Source organism: Myotis yumanensis, unplaced genomic scaffold (assembly GCF_028538775.1).
Source record: "Myotis yumanensis isolate MYYU_CA2020_CCGP unplaced genomic scaffold, mMyoYum1.0.hap1 SCAF_24, whole genome shotgun sequence".
NCBI classification, from domain to species: Eukaryota; Metazoa; Chordata; class Mammalia; order Chiroptera; family Vespertilionidae; genus Myotis; species Myotis yumanensis.
In genome coordinates this window covers 9,015,678-9,032,521 of record NW_027223775.1, presented here as the reverse complement: position 1 = coordinate 9,032,521, position 16,844 = coordinate 9,015,678, and positions in this window count along the sequence as shown.

Below are 16,844 nucleotides of genomic sequence, written 5' to 3'. Positions count from 1 at the left end.
TTCTTTGACAGAAAAGATGATTTGTTTATTCTCACAATAAACAAGGGAAGAGAAAACCCAAATCCCTAAGAGCAGTAGTTCTCAACCTGTGGGTCATGACCCCTTTGGGAGTCGAATGACCCTTTCACAGGGGTTGCCTAAGACCATTCGGCATATTTACATTATGATTCATAACAGTAGCAACATTACAGTTATGAAGTAGCAACAAAAATAATTTTATGGTTGGGTCACAACATGAGGAACTGTATTTAAAGGGCCAGAAGGTTGAAAACCACTGCCTTAGAGGGAGAGCAAGAAGAGCCCCCAAGATTAAGAATTCTTGGCAGCTGCTGGGATGTTCTTGCAATCTCTCTCACGCTTTCAACCACACCACACACAACTAGGCTTTCACAAAGCAGGACTTGCCTCTTCTTTAAATAAATTAAACAACCACAAAGAAACACAAAAACATCAACATTCTTATACAGGCGTGCAGAACACAATAAAAGTTTACACCAGAGAATGTCCAGCATTAAACATTACCAAAGCAATGTCTTTTGTCTTGGTTTGGGAACTGCGCCTCTCTAGAATTTCAGTATACTCCCAAGGGACTATTTAAAAAATGGGCTGGGGTCTTTTCTAGTTGCCTCTACCTCCCTTTGTCTGGGGCAGTGGTCGGCAAACTGCGGCTCTCGAGCCACATGTGGCTCTTTGGCCCCTTGAGTGTGGCTCTTCCACAAAATACCACATGTGGGCGTGCACATACAGTGCGATTGAAACTTCATGGCCCATGTGCAGAAGTTGGTATTTTGTGGAAGAGCTACACTCAAGGGGCCAAAAGCCGCACGTGGCTCGTGAGCCGCAGTTTGCCCCGGTTTACTACTGGTCTGGGGAATCTCCTATGAAGACAAGTCAGAGGCACGCTTCCTATGAGGAAAAACAGGGTGTAGACATTTATTAACTTCAGAATAGTTCTGAGACAGTCTCTAAAATATTTTATTAATTTTCATCTTATTGGAAGAAATTTTTTCCTATGCTTTTCCTTAGAAGCTTCTAATTTCTAAATCAAGATATGCTTCCCATATACTCATTCAGTTTAATTTCAAAGCTGGCATTTTCTAATTTTTGCATGCAAAATATTCACATAGGTACCCCAAACAAACTGCATTTTTGGCCATTTCTAAGTTAATATTTTCTAGTTAAATCTTTCCAATTCTGTAAAGTATTTGCAAGTAAAGGCTTCCTATTAGGAGTATTAGGTGAGGGCTGGGGTTTTGGGAGCTCCTGGCCTTGGAGGCACAATTTCCCATGTTCATTTTTTTTTCCTCCCCTGAGCAACCTTTCTAGACATGTTATGTAGTGGGTCAAATGTGGCCTGGGTTTCTCTCCCGGCTGTCTAAAACCACAGGAAAGATTCGGGGCTCGGGCAGACCAAGCCTTATGGTGCCCCCTTGGATGAGCCATTTAGTTAATTACAGTAGCGTTGGGACTTCTCTATGGGGCTCCTGCGTTTCTGACACCTCCAACAAGATTCTTAGTCACCTAAGAACACCCCAGAATTGGACTATTCTAAAAAAAAAAGACATGTTGCCCCTTTATCATTGGAACTGAATGAGTTCAGCTCATTTATATGGTGAAGGTTATTTTTGCTCAGACTCTCAGCAATTCCAATTGAAAAGACAAAATCTAAACCAGCCACCCATTTTTTCCTCCAGTCCCACCTTAGCCTGGGTTCTGTCAACCGTTAACCTGTGGCTCTGTCAACCCTGGTTCCACCTCGAGGATTTTAAAACACAGCTCAAATAAAGTCAGACCCTCTACGAAAGCAAGGGAAGGTCCTGGATCCCAGAGACAATGCACCCAAGTTCACCCAATGGGCGGAGAATCAGCAGGCTCAATGAGCCCTTGGCTGGATCCTAGCACCAAGTCCAAGTCCAAGGGATGGTCCTGGGTAAACCTCTTTGGAATCCTGCCGCGACTATGCCAAGTAGTGTTCGTGTAAAAAAAAACACCATTGAGCCCTGGCCGGTTTGGCTCAGTGGATAGAGCGTTGGCCTGAGGACTCAAGGGTTCCAGGTTCGATTCCGGTCAGGGGCATGTACCTTGGCTGTGGGCACATCCCCAGTGGGGGGCGTGCAGGAGGCAGCTGGTCAAGGTTTCTCTCTCATCGATGTTTCTGACTTTCTGTCCCTCTCCCTTCCTCTCTGTAGAAAATCAATAAAATATATTTAAAAAAAAAACCATTGAAACATGTAAAGAATTTTTGTGTCTTCTTTTGAGCCAAACTGTCTACACATGCTGAGAAGCAGAACCTCAAGGAATTGAGATAATGTTCCAGAGTATGGCAGGTTACGTCTGTATTTATACATTGCAGTCAAAGGAGGGACGTAGGTGGGTTACATGAAATTCATTGGTGCTAGATTAGGAAGGTGTGAGAAAGCAAAGCAGGGAAACCCCTGAATTGGATAAAAAGTAAAATGATGGACACATACTTTGGGGGGGGATGCAGGGACAATTTATGTGATAATGAAGGAATGTGTGCTATCTGTCCTGGCACCCAGCACATTTGGTTGTGCCCCAAGGGGTCTAGAAAAAGGGAAAGTTACCAGTTACCCAGACACTTCAAGGGTTTGTTATCCTAGATGCAAAAGACAGATAGGCTCAGTTAAGGTAAAGGTTGACCTTGTCAGTGAAGATACAGCCTAGGACGTAACTGCGCACCATAACTGCTTTTAGTTCAGGTTTCATTTCAGACCATCCTGTGTGGTGACTTTAGGTCTCTGAGTTTGCAAGGCCACCATGCAGGCCTCCCCTGTGCTGGTCAGGTCCGCATGTGCCCCTTTTGTCCACAGTAGCCAAAGGGCAAAGGAGCAGTTTACATATATGCGAAAGGGCTGGGGATTTTTAAAGGGCTTAATGATATGCAAGCATTGGGGTCTTCAAATGGCTGGTGATTCTGGTTTCTGGCTCTAGTTTCTGCAGCAGGTTATTAATCCTTCCACAATAATAGGCAGCTCCAAATGGGGAAGAGGGCTGCACTTCCAGGTGAGCTCTAAGGTCCCCATTGCAGCTGCCAGCCAGGTTAGAATGTGCCTTCTTTAGCCAAATTAGAGCAATCATAGTTAACAGAGCCTGATTCATATTTTGTACAATTCTAGCCAGTTCCCCAGTGTTCTATTTCCCCAAAAGCCAGAAAGCTAGCAAAGAACTAGCTAGTTCTGGTTTGCCCCTGTGAAAACCCTGGCCCAGAACACCTTGTAGGATTTTATTTTGGGGACCAAGTCTCAGTATGTGAGTTTGGGCATGTGAGTCTCTGCATGTGAGTTTTGCATTGTCAAGGGGGAGATGGCCCAGGTTGTGTCACATGATGCACAAGAAGCAAGGCACCTGAGCACTGGGTTTGTCCGGTCTATACTAGAGAGTAAGTAGCAAGAGGATGCTCTCACTTATTTCTAGCCACCCGTTGGACACTGATCTTTTTAGCGGGGGATGCCTCCTAGAAGAGGTCTGAGCACACAGAAGGAGTGCAGCAAGCAAGGTCTGATGCCACTCCTTGGTTTTTCCCTCTCACTAGGCCAGCAACTCTCCCCCCTGCAAATGCCCTGGACAACTCAATCTCAACCCCTCCCAAGGTCTGCCTTTTAAAGACTCTTTTTTTTTTGTTTGTTTTGTTTTTATTTTTTTATTAAATATTTATTGTTCAGATTACATTTGTTCCTCTTTTATCCCCCCATAACTCCCCTCCTCCCAGTTCCCGCCCCACCCTCCACCCTCACTCCCCACCCACTGTCCTCATCCATAGGTGCATGATTTTTGTCCAGTCTCTTCCCGCATCTCCCATTCCCCTTTCCCCCCCAAGAATAGTCAGTCCATTCCCTTTCTATGTCCCTGATTCATTATAATCACCAGTTCATTCTGTACATCAGATTATTTATTCACTGGATTCTTAGATTCACTTGTTGATAGATGCATGTTTGTTGTTCACAATTTGTATCTTTACCTTTTTCTTCTTCCTCTTCTTAAAGGATACCTTTCAGCATTTCGTATAATACTGGTTTAGTGGTGATGAACTCCTTTAGCTTTTCCTTATCTGTGCAGCTCTTTGTCTGACCTTCAATTCTTAATGATAGCTTTGCTGGATAAAGTAATCTTGGTTGTAGGTTCTTGGTATTCAGCACTTTGAATATTTCTTGCCACTCCCTTCTGGCCTGCATGGTTTCTGTTGGGAAATCAGCTGACAGTCGTATGGGTATTCCCTTGTAGGTAACTGACTGTCTTTCTCTTGCTGCTTTTAAGATTCTCTCTTTGTCTTTTGCTCTTGGCATTTTAATTATGGTGTGGTCCTCTTTGGATTCCTTTTGTTTGGGGTTTTCTGTGCTTCCTGGACCTGTAAGTCTATTTCTTTCACCAGGTAGGGGAAGTTTTCTGTCATTATTTCTTCAAGTAGGTTTTCAATATCTTGCTCTCTCTCTTCTTCTGGCACCCCCATAATTTGGATGTTGGTACACTTGAAATTGTCCCAGAGGCTCTGTACACTATTTTCATATTTTTGGATTCTTTTTTCTTTTTGCTTTTCCGGTTGAGTATTTTTTGTTTCTTCACATTTCAAATCTTTGACTTGATTCTTGCGCTCCTCTGGTCTGCTATTGGGTGTCTGTATAATATTCTTTATTTCAGTCCGTGTATGCTTAATTTCTAGTTGGTTCTTTATCATAGCATCGAGGGTCTCATTAGTTTTCGTGAGGCTCTCATCAGGTTTATTGGCAGCTTCTAGCACATTATTGCAAGCCCTCAAAATTGCGTTTTTTAGCTCTATATCCTCCATTTCTGTCATTTTTTTTGTCTCCGCTTTTTTTATGCTTTCTTGGTGCACTCCCTTGTGGTCTTTGTGCGCAGTCTTGTTCTAGTTGGGCCTTGATTGTTGTAGTTAATATTAGAGGGACCACCAGGCCGACTAATCAGCTGTGTCTGCCTCGGGAAAACTTCTGTCCTCTGGAGAGGTGCTAATCTAGCCTTTGCCAGAGGCTATCTGGCAAAAGGCTCTGCGCAGGGCTTGGGCAGGGCGGGATCAACAGGGCGGGCGGAGGGAGCAGTTATGGCTGCTCTCAGTCCCATTCCCAGAGGCTCTGCTTCTCAGAACCCCAGCAACAGCTGCAAACCTCAGAGAGAAAGCTGCCCTCACGTTCCAACTGATGCCAGACAATCCCACTTCTCCCGTTTGAGTCTGAGTCCCTAGAGACTCGCCTGGATGTGGAGCTCAGAGTCTGAGACTCTCTCCTGATTGAAAATGACAACCGTGCCCTCAGCCACCAGCCCACTTTGCGCACGCACCACCGTACCTTTATATTTTCCACACTGCGCCTCCTCTGAGCCTCGGTATGCTGTTTTCTTTCCTTCTAGTTGAAGAGTCTCTCCTCAGCTAGCCTTCCTGTGGTTCTGGGTGATGTCTGTTCCATCTTTTAGTTGTATTTTTGAAGTGGTTGTTTGTGGCAGCAATCTCCGGTGTTTACCTATGCTGCCATCTTGGTCTCTCCCTTTTAAAGACTCTTAAGGGCCTCCATTTATGAGACCAAATTAGACTCAGCATCTCATTTTTTATTGCAGTACCTTATGGCCACAATGTAAATTAGACAATCAGGAGATCTGGCCCCAGAATGGCACACTTAATGATAACATCATCCTCCAGTTGCATTTATACTGCAGCCAGCTACATTCGGGTCCAACACTGCCTACACTCAGGCCTCCTTTGATCTCCACCACCATTCTGAACTCTGCTCCTCCTATTGTATCCTTTATGCATCTACCTCCAGGCCCCTAAAGCCAGGAGAAACCTCTGATTGTTTATTTTTTTGTTAACATTGAAAAATTAATTTTTAATTCTTAAGGATTAAAAATTCAAATTAAATTGGAAAATGATAGGCATTTAATTATAGAAGGCAACTTCCTATATAATAAAGAGCTAATATGCAAAAGGTCGTCACGCCCTTATGCCATCACGCCATAATGACTCAGACACTCAACACTGAGCAGGAATAGGGATCAGCCAGGCACAAACCCATGGTCCAGGGCACCTGTGGCTGTGACCCAGGGGAAGCCACCCATCCATGGTCCCCTGTGGCTGCGGCTGGCCCAGGTGGAGCTGGCTTAGGTCCTGGGTGCCTGTGGCCAGCCAGAGGTAGGGAAGCCTGGTTCCCAGGTGCAATGCGAGGCAGAGGCGATGAGGTGCAATCAGGCCAGCAGGGGAGTATTTAGGGGCAATCAGGCAAGTAGGGGAGCAATAAGGGGCCATCAGGCAGGCAGGCATAGGTGGTTAGGAGCAATCAGGCAGGCAGGCAGAGGGGATAAGGGTGATCAGGCAGGCGAGCAGTTAGAAGCCAGTGGTCCAGGATTTTGAGAGGCAGTCAGACATCCCCCGAGAGGTCCCAGATTGGAGAGGGTGCAGGCTGGGCTGAGGGACCCTCAGACCTCTAGTATATAATAAAAACCTAATATGCTAAGTGTCCAGCCAACTGGTTGGCCATTCAACCAATCAAAGTGTAATATGCTAATGATATGCTAAGGCTGCTCAACAGCTTGCTATGACCTGCACTGACCACCAAGGGGGAGACACTCTGATCCGTAGGTTAGCTTGCTGCTGGGGTCCAGCCCATCTGGACGTCCCCTGACTGGTCCATGCCCCACAACCTTCTTTTTCTGGGGGCTTTACTGGTGTTGTAATGTCCCCCGTGAATCACACAAGGATGCCTCAAGAAGTCAAATTAAGGAGTCACATTTATTGCAAATCCGGAACTCCAAGGGGGCCATGCACTCCAAATCTCGCAGTAATTACCTAGCACCAACACCAGGTTTATATAGGCAAAAATCACAAAGGTATTGATTACATCCAAGGTTTTGGAATGAGGAACCTGGTTTGCAAAAAAAGCTGTTTACACAAGCAGAATTGAGCATATGAGTTAAATTATAGTTTTGGGTCTCTGGATCACTGAATCAACGGAAACACATTGCCTGGAGCCATGGGTCTTGGGACCACTGAGTTGACAAGAACACATTATCTGGAGCCATCGGGTCTTGGGCCACTGAGTCAACAGAAACATGTTATCTGGAGCCACTGAGGCAATTTAGAGTAATTGTGTAGTCCTGGTCCTGGGACCACTGAGTCAACCAGAACACGTTATCTGTAGCCACTGAGGCAATTTAGGATAATTGTGCTGTCCTGGTTCCCAGGTACAGAAGAATGTGCTTTCTAAAACCAGTGAGATCACAATCAATGGGATATTCATACCACCAACAGCGAAGGATTCAATTGATTGGGGTAGCATACATAAGTTCATAAAATCAAAGTAACTTTTCTATTGTTGAACAAAAAAAATAAGTACAGAAGCCAAACAGCAGGGTTAGAGTTAAACTACAGTTTCTACCTAAGATGATTGCTACCATACTTCATTTCCCACTGGTTTTATGTGCATGAGTCAAATCATGGACTCATCTTCATTAGTGAGAGTTTGCACTGCTCTCTAACTATCAGTAATTTTACAGAATTGATTCTTTTCTGTATGGTTCTTAGGAGGCAGTTTACTAGGCAAGGTCCAATGGTTAAAGCTAGGAACAATAGGATCAGAGGTTCTGATGCTGCACACAAGAGGGTAGTTATCCAGGGGGACCAATTAAACATACTTTGGAACCATGTTTCTGATTGTTCTCTTTTTCTTTCACTCCCTTCTAAGTTTTTTCTCACTAAGGCCAAGATTTCTCTGATTACTCCTGAATTATTGGCATAAAAACAGCAAGTTTCTCCAAGAGCCATGCATAATCCTCCTTGTTTCATGAAGAGAAGGTCCAATCCTCATCTTTTCTGTAATACTACTTCATCTAAGGAGTCTACTTGCTTCTCTAGATGGGAGATGGAACTTTCGAGGTGTCTTATGTCCATATCTACCTGTTTACTTAGTTCCCTCAGATTCATATCCCCTTTTATTAGAGCCGAGGCCCCAATAGCAGTAGATTCTGCAATACCCAGGCTTATTAGGAGGGGAACCAAGACAGGAGCCCTGAGTACATGTGGGCTCTTCCTTCTTCTCCATTGTATATGAAAATCTGTGGGAGGATATAGATTAGGACACAGAAGGGGCTCCTTACCTTCCTTGAATAGGTCTGAGGAGGCACACTTGGTTAAGCCATTTGTGCAAGCTAACCAGGTCTGCTCAGGTGCTTGGTAATAGGTAGTGAAGCTACTATTTACCCAATGGGTTTGATTACATGAGTCTGCATAGGGAGACAGTTGGAGGGGCAAGTTTGGTGAGAGCAGACAGGTACCTTGTCCTTGAAGATCCCCCAAGGTTAGTCTAGGCTGATCCCAGGAACAATTATTCATCCCCTGGAACTGGGGGATGTCCTGGGAAATTCCCACACCTACATAATAGGGTTGTCTGGGATCTAAACATAACCAACAGTCCTTCCCGACTGTAGTCTGTGAGGTATTAATGAATTGATGTACAGTCCCCAACATCGTAGAAGGGAAGATTCCTGGGAAGGACTGAGAGGTAAAAGTGAGGTCCTCGCCCTAGTTTCTCTGGTGGGTTCAAGTGGGTTGGGTAAGGCCTGGGGTGGCTTAACAGGTACAGGCAGGGCCAGGGCTGAAAGTGGATCTATAGGCTTCTCAGGCTCTGGTTTGGCTCTTCTCTGGATTGTAAAGAGAGCTCCTGGGTCTACACCAGTGATGGTGAACCTATGATACGCATGTCACCTCTGACCCTGTACATCCCTATCAGCCTGGGGACTCAGTGTGGGTAAAGAAGTTCACTGTCCAAGGACTACCCCCAACTTGGAAGGGACCTTACACTGTCATCCTGACTATGCCCACAGCTATCAAGGTTGACGGCATCCAGACCTGGCTCATTTTTTTGGTTGATTTTTCTTTGTTAAATGGCATTTAAATACATAAAATAAATATAAAAATGTAAGTCTTTGTTTTACTATGGTTGCAAATATAAAAAAAATTCTATCTGTGACATGGCACCAGAGTTGTTAGGGTTTTTTAAAATGCTGACACGCCGAGCCCAAAAGGTTCGCCATCACTGGTCTACACCAAAGGAATAGATTCTTATTCCCCAGGTCCTTCCTGTTGACCAATAGAAATCCCCTTTGCTGATGACTTTTATTTTTACTGGGTTACATTCTGTCATTTTACAAGGGAAAGAGGGGCCAGTGAGGAGCCTCCAGAAGCTTATATGAGGGTCATTACTTTTCCTATTTCCTGAGATGGTAGAGACAGTCTCACATCCGAAGAAAGGGCCGTAAAGTTGCACTGAATTCAGGCACTTGGCCTCTACCTTCCCAGAGTCAGAGCAAATGTAGACTCCCATTGTCTGTAATTCCCTCTCGTGGCCTACTGTGCCACAATCTCCTTGAAGTTCTCCTGACCCCTGGCAACCTAGTGGAAAACTGGAGTGTTCAGGTGGGGTCCCTACTGCTATCAAGGAACACAGATCAAAGATAAAGGCTACTTGTTGTCTTTCTTCTACAGTAGTACGAACAAATACTTGTCCCATGTCCTCATTTTGGAGTTCCCAGTCCATTAGTATTGGTTTATGGGGATTCCCACTTGTACAGAACAGAAAAAAGATTAGGACTTTGAGACCCAAGAGAGACTTATCTTTAAGGGTTCCAAGGTCCATTCTGCTCCTGCTGCCTTCAGCTGAGAGTGGTGTAGCCAGGTCTGGATGCCGTTAACCTTGATAGCTGTGGGCATAGTTAGGATGACAGTGTAAGGTCCCTTCCAAGTTGGGGGTAGTCCTTGGGCAGTGAACTTCTTTACCCACTCTGAGTCCCCAGGTTAATAGGTATGTACAGAGTCTGAGGTGAGCACTGGCAGGGTGTCTCGGACAAGCTTATGAGTAGTTTTCTGGATATGCTGTAGAGCCTGTAGGGACTTGAGCAAGGAATGGTTATAAATTTCAGCTGTTAATTCCTCCCTAATTTTGGGTTAGATAGGGGGAGGTCTACCAAACATGACTTCAAAAGGAGAGAACCCCTCCCTGTAGGGGGTACATCTGGCCTGTAGGAGGGCGAAGCGCAGGAGGTTGGTCCAGTTTTCACCAGTTTCTAGGACAAATTTAGTTAGAGTCTTTTTTAGAGTTCTGTTCATATGTTCTACCTGTTCTGAACTTTGTGGCTGGTATTCACAATGGAGTTTCCAGTTTATACCTAAGATTTGGGCTTTACTCTGAGATATTTTTGCTACAAGATCAGGGCTGTTAACTGACCCTATGATCACTGGTAGCCCAAACTGAGGTATAATCTCCTGGAGTAATTTCTTAACTACTATGGAGGCAGTCTCTGTCTTAGTGGGGTATGTTTCTACCCAACCTGAGAAGGTGTCTACAAAAACTAGCAGGTACTTTTACCCTGATTCTGGTGGCTTGATCTCTGCAAATCTACCTCCCAATGTTCTCCTGGGGAGTTTCCCCAGGCCCGAATTCCCAGAGGGGCCCTCTTACCTTGCTTAGCATTTACCTGTGCACAAACGGTACATCTAGTGACTATGCTTTTAATTATCTTGTCTAAGCTTGGTATGTAGTATCTGCCTCGCAGAAGTTCAGAAGACTTGGAGACACCTGGTGGGTAGCCTGGTGTAACTGGGCAACTAACGTCCAACCTAGAGCCTCTGGGACCAATTATCTGTCATTTGGTAGAGTCCACCAACCATCTGGTCCTTTGATGGCTTTCCTCTGTTCTGCCAATTCCTCCACTTGTTTGGTGTAGGAGGAGGTCTGTGGTAGGTCCACATCTGGTAGGGTTACTAAGACGTGTAAAGAATCCACTGGTTTTAGGGCAGCTTCCTTGGCAGATTGGTCTGCGGCTCTATTTCCTCTGACTTCAGTTGTCTCCCCTTTCTGATGTCCTTTGCAGTGCACTATTGTAACTGCCCTTGGGTGCCAGATGGCCTCTAATAAGGCTAAAATATCTTCCTTATTTTTAATGTCCTTTCCTGCTGAAGTTAGTAATCCTCTTTCCCAGTAGATGGCACTGTGTATATGTGCTGTGGCAAAGGCATACCGGCTATCAGTATAAATAGTGACCGCTTTTCCCCTTCCCCATCGAAGGGTCTGGATTAAGGCCAAGAGTTTGGCTTTCTGTGCTGAGGTTTCCCTATTCAGGGACTGTGTCCAAATGGTGTGGTCCAAGGTGACTACAGCTGCCCCTGCATATCGGATCCCATCCTGAACATAACTGCTCCAATCCGTGAACAGTACTGAAGCAGGGGGTCCCTTGGGGGTGAGGACGACGGAGCCCCAATGCGCTAGGGTGCCTGCATGCATGACTCCGGAGACCAGGTTCAGTGACACAGATTCGTTTTATTGTGGAACTATAGGGGTATATATAGCATGAGGGAACCAATCAGAGGGAGACACGTTGCTACAGGTGACCAATGGCTGAAAGGCTGGGGTGCTGTGCACGTGGCTCTAGGAGTTCATTCAGGCGGGCATTGCTACTTCCTGGTGTGCTGAGGAAGCATGTCATGGTGGAGTGTGCTTACACCATTGCATCAGCCGCAGCACTGAGACATACTTCCCAAGCTCTATGTACACAGTACCTTTTCTGGTGAAGATAGTGGGACATCTGTCAGATCTGGATGGGCTGTTTGTACTGCATCTGTTACCTCTATGCAGTCATGGATGGGTTCCTCTGGATCATCATCTGGGAGCAGGCTGGCAGGGTTGATGTCCAGTGTCTTATGGAATTGGATGTGGGGCTGGTCCAGGAGAAGGGCTTGGTACTTGGTGACGCTGGTGTTTGACATCCATCTCTCTGGAGCACCTTGAAGAAGGGCTTCCACAGCATGGGGTGTTGCCAGGGCTAGTTCCTGGCCTAAGTCAGCTTATCTCCCTACTTTACCAGCAATGCTGTGGCAACCACTGCCCAGAGGCACTCTGGCCTCTCTGTGGCCACAGGGTCTAGTCTGTTAGACAGATAGGCCACAGGTCTCTTCCAGGGATCTAGAATATGGGTGAGAACCCCTTTGGCAATGCACCTTACCTCACCCATGTAGAGGTGGAAGAGCTTCGTGACATCTGGCAGGCTAGGGAAGGTGCTGAGATGATGTCTTCCAGTCTGGGCCTAAGATGATCCATTTATTCCAGGCTGGGACCAGCACAGTCCATGTATACCAGCAGGGCCCCAGCACAGTCCATATCTTTCAGGCTGGGTATAACACGATCCATGTCTTCCAGGCTGGTCTAACAGGATCCATGTACTCCAGGATGGGCCCAACACAGTCTATGTCTTCCAGACTGGGCCGAGCACAGGCCTTGTTTCCAGGTCTAACACGATCCATGTCTTACAGGATGGGCCTGGCACACTCTATGTCTTCAAAGCTCAAATTAACACGATGGATGTCTTCCAGGATGGTCTAACAAGATCCATGTCTTCCAGGTTGGGACCATACATACCATGTCTTTCAGGCTGGGCCCAGCACAGTCCTTGTCTTCCAGGCTGGGTCTAATATGATCCATGTCTTTCAGAATGGGCCAAGAACAGTCTATGAGTTCCAGGTTGGACCCTGGATAGTCCATGTCTTCCAGCCTGGGCCCAGCACAGACCATGTCTTCATGGCTGGGTCTAACATGATCCATGTCTTCCAGACTGGGCCTATCACGATCCTTGTCTTTCAAGCTGAGTCCATGCAATCCATGCCTTCCAGGTTGGGCCCTGCACAGTCCATATATTCCAGGCTGGGTCTAACACAATCTATGTCTTCCAGGCTCGGTGTAACATGATCCATGTCTTCCAGGCAGGGTCTAAAACTATCCATGCATTCCAGGCTAAGTCAAGCACAGTCCATTGCTTCCAGGCTGGGCCTAGCACAGTCCATGTCTTCCAAGCTTGGTCTAACTGGATGCATGTATTCCAGGCTGGTCTAACATGATCCATGTTTTCCAGGCTGGGCCAAACAAAGTCATTGTCTCCAAGGCTGGGTCGAAAAGGATCCATGTCTTATAAATTGCTCTAACACGATCCATATCTTCCAGACTGGGTACATAAGATCCATGTATTCCAGTGTAGGCCCAGCACAGTTCTTGTATTCAAGTTGCCCAGTGCAGTCCATGTCCCCCAGGCTGTGTCTAATATGATCCATATCTCCCAGGCTGGATCTAACATGAATCATGTCTTCAGGCTGGTCCCAGCAAGTCCATGTATTCCAGGCTGGGTCTAACCCATCCAAGTCTTCCAGATTGAACCCAGCACAGTCCATGTCTTTCAGTCTGGTTCCTACATGATCCATGTCTTCCAGGCAGGGTCTAACATGATCCATGTCTTTCAGGCTAGGTCTAACACGATCCATGTCTACCATTAGGGTCATAGTACTGTCCATGTCTTCCATGCTGGGCCCAGTATAGTCCATGTCTTCCAAGCTGGGTTTAACATGATCCATGTCTTCAAGGCTAAGTTCATCACAGTCCATTTCTTACAGGCTGGGCCCAGCACAGCAGAGTCCTTATCTTCCAAGCTGGTTCTAAATCAGTCTATGTCTTCCAGGCTGGGTCTTACTCGATCCATGTCTTCCAGGCAAGGTCTAACATGATCCAGGTCTTCCAGGCTAAGTTCAGTACAGTCCATTTCTTGCAGGTTGGGCCCAGCACAGTCCATGTCTTCAAAGCTCAGTCTAATATGATGCATGTCTTCCAGGTTCGGAATATATGTACCATGTCTTTAAAACTAGGTAGGCACAGTCGCTGTCTTCTAGTCTGGGTCAAACATAACCCCTGTGTTCCAGGCTGGGCCCAGCACAGTCCATGTCTTCCAGGCTGGGTCTAACAGAATCCATGTCTTTCAGGCTGGTCCCATACAAATCATGTCTTCCAGGTTGGGCCCAGCTCAGTCCATGACTCCTGACTGGGTCTAACACGATCGGAGTATTCCAGGCTGGGTATAACACGATCCATGCCTTCACAGCTGGGTCTAAGACTATCCATGTCTTCCAAGTGGGCTTAGCACTATCCATGTCTTCCAGGCTGAAGCTAAAAAGATCCATGCATTTTCGCTGGGACTAACATGATCCATGTTTTTCAGGCTGGGTTGAACATGATCCATGGAACCAGGCTGGGTCCAACACGTCCATATCTTCCAGGCTGGGTCTAACACTATCCATGTCTTCCAAGCTGGGCCCATACGATCTATGTTTTCCAGACTGAGTCTAACACGATACATGTCTTCCAAGACGGGTCCATATGATGCATGTCTTCCAGGCTGGGTCAAACATGATCCATGTATTCCTAGCTGGGTCTAATAAGATCCATGTCTTACAGGCTAGGCCCAGCACAGTCTTTGTATTCAAGTGGGCCCAGCATAGTCCATTAATTCCAGACTGGGTCTTATATGATCCATGTTTTCTAGGCTGGTCTATCAAGACCCTTGACTTTCATTCTGAGCCCATACAATTCATACCTTTCATGTTGGGCCCTGCACAGTCCATGTCTTCCAGGCTAGGTCTAACACCATCCATGTCTTCCAGGATGGGCAGAGCACTGTCCATGTCTTCCAGTCTTGGTCTAACATGATCCATGACTTCCAGGCTGGGTCTAACACGATCTATGTCTTCATGGTGGGCCTAACACGATTTATGTCTTCCAGGCTGGGCCCATATGATCCATATCTTCCAGGCTGGGCCCAGCACAGTCCATGTTTTCCAAGCTTGGTTTAACAGGATTCATGTCTTCCAGGCTGTTCTAACACGATTCATGTCTTTCAGACTGGGAACATAAATCCATATATTCCAGGCTGGGCCGAGCACAGTCCTTGTATTAAAGCTGGGCCCAGCATGGTCCATGTATTCCAGGCTGTGTGTAATATGATCTATTTCTTCTTGGCTGGGCCCAGAAAAGTCCATGTCTTCCAGGCTGGCTCTAACATGATTCATGTATTCCAGGCTGGTCCCAGCCCCACCATGTCGTCCAGGCTGTGTCTAACCCAATCCAAGTTTTCCATATTGAACCCAGCACAGTCCATGTCTTCCAGTCTGGTTCTAACAAGATCCATGTCGTCCAGGCTAGGTCTAACATGATCCATGTCTTCCAGTATAGTTCAAACAAGATCCATGTCTTCCAGGCTGGGTCTAACATGATCCATGTCTTCCAGGCAGGGTCTAACATGATTCATGTCTTTCAGGCTAGGTCTAACACGATCCATGTCTACCATTAGGGTCATAGTACAGTCCATGTCTTCCATGCTGGGCCCAGTAGAGTCCATGTCTTCCTTTCTGGGTTTAACATGATCTATGTTTTCCAGGCTCAGCCTGGCACAGTTCTTATCTTTCAAGCTGGGTCTAAATCAGTCCATGTCTTCCAGGATGGGTCTAAGTCGATCCATGTCTTCCAGGCAAGGTCTAATATGATCCATGTCTTTTAGGCTAAGCCCAGGACAGTCCATTTCTACCTCCTTAGTTAAGTTTATTCCTAGGTATCTTAATTTTTTTGGTGCGATGGTAAATGGGATTGCTTTTTTAGTTTCACTTTCTGTAAGTTCACTATTGGTGTAAAGAAATGTCATGGATTTCTTGGCATTAATTTTGTATCCTGCTACATTGCCGAATTCATTTATTAAGTCTAATAATTTTTTTATGGAGTCTTTAGGGTTCTCTATGTACAGTATCATGTCATCTCAAAATAAAGACAGTTTTACTTGTTCTTTTCCAATCTGGATGCCTTTTATTTCTTCTTCTTTTCTGATCGCAACGGCTAGTACTTCCAGTACTATGTTGAAATGGAGTGGTGAGAGGGGGCATCCCTGTCTTGTTCCTGTTTTTAGGGGGAATGATTTTAGTTTTCGCCCATTGATTATGACGTTGGCTGTAGGTATGTTATATATGGCTTTTATTATGTTGAGATATGATCCCTCTATTCCTATCTTGCTGAGAGTTTTTATCAAGAAAGGGTGTTGGATTTTGTCAAATGCTTTTTCCGCATCGATTGATATGACTATGTGTTTTTTTCTCTCAATTTGTTTATGTGATATATCACATATATTGATTTGTGGATATTGTACCATCCTTGCATCCCTGGGATAAACCCTACCTGGTCATGGTGTATGATCTTTTTGATGTACTGCTGGATCCGATTTGCTAAGATTTGGTTGAGGATTTTGGCATCTATGTTCATGAGGGATATTGACCTGTACTTCTCTTTCATTGTGCTGTCTTTATCTGGTTTTGGTATTAGGGTGATGTTGGCTTCATAGAATGAGCTGGGAAGTGTTCCTTCCTCTTGAATCTTTTGACATAGTCTGAGGAGGATAGGTTTTAGGTCTTCCTTGAATGTTTGGTAAAACTCCCCTGTGAAGACGTCTGGCCCTGGGCTTTTGTTTGGTGGAAGCTATATGATTACTGCTTCGATTTCCTCCATAGTTATTGGCCTATTGAGATTTTTAGATTCTTCCTGATTAAGTTTTGGAATGTTGTATTTTTCTAGGAATATGTCCATTTTCTCCAGGTTGTCTAGTGTGTTGGAGTAGAATTGTTCATAGTATTTTCTAACAATTCTTTGTATTTCTGTGGGGCCTGTTGTTATTTCTCCTCTTTAATTTCTGATTTTGTTTATTTGGGTCCTCTCTCTTTGTTTCTTGGTGAGCCTGGCTGGAGGTTTATCAATCTTGTTTATCCTTTCAAAGAACCAGCTCTTGGTTTTGTTGATCTTTTGTATTGTTTTTTTGGTCTCTATGTCATTTATCTCTGCTCTGATATTTGTTATTTCCTTCCTTCTGCTTACACTGGGCTTTTCCTATTTCTCTCTTTCTAACTCTTTGAGTTGTAGAGTTAGGTCATTTATTCTCATTGTTTCTTGCAGTAGGCTTGTAGAGCTATGAACTTCCCT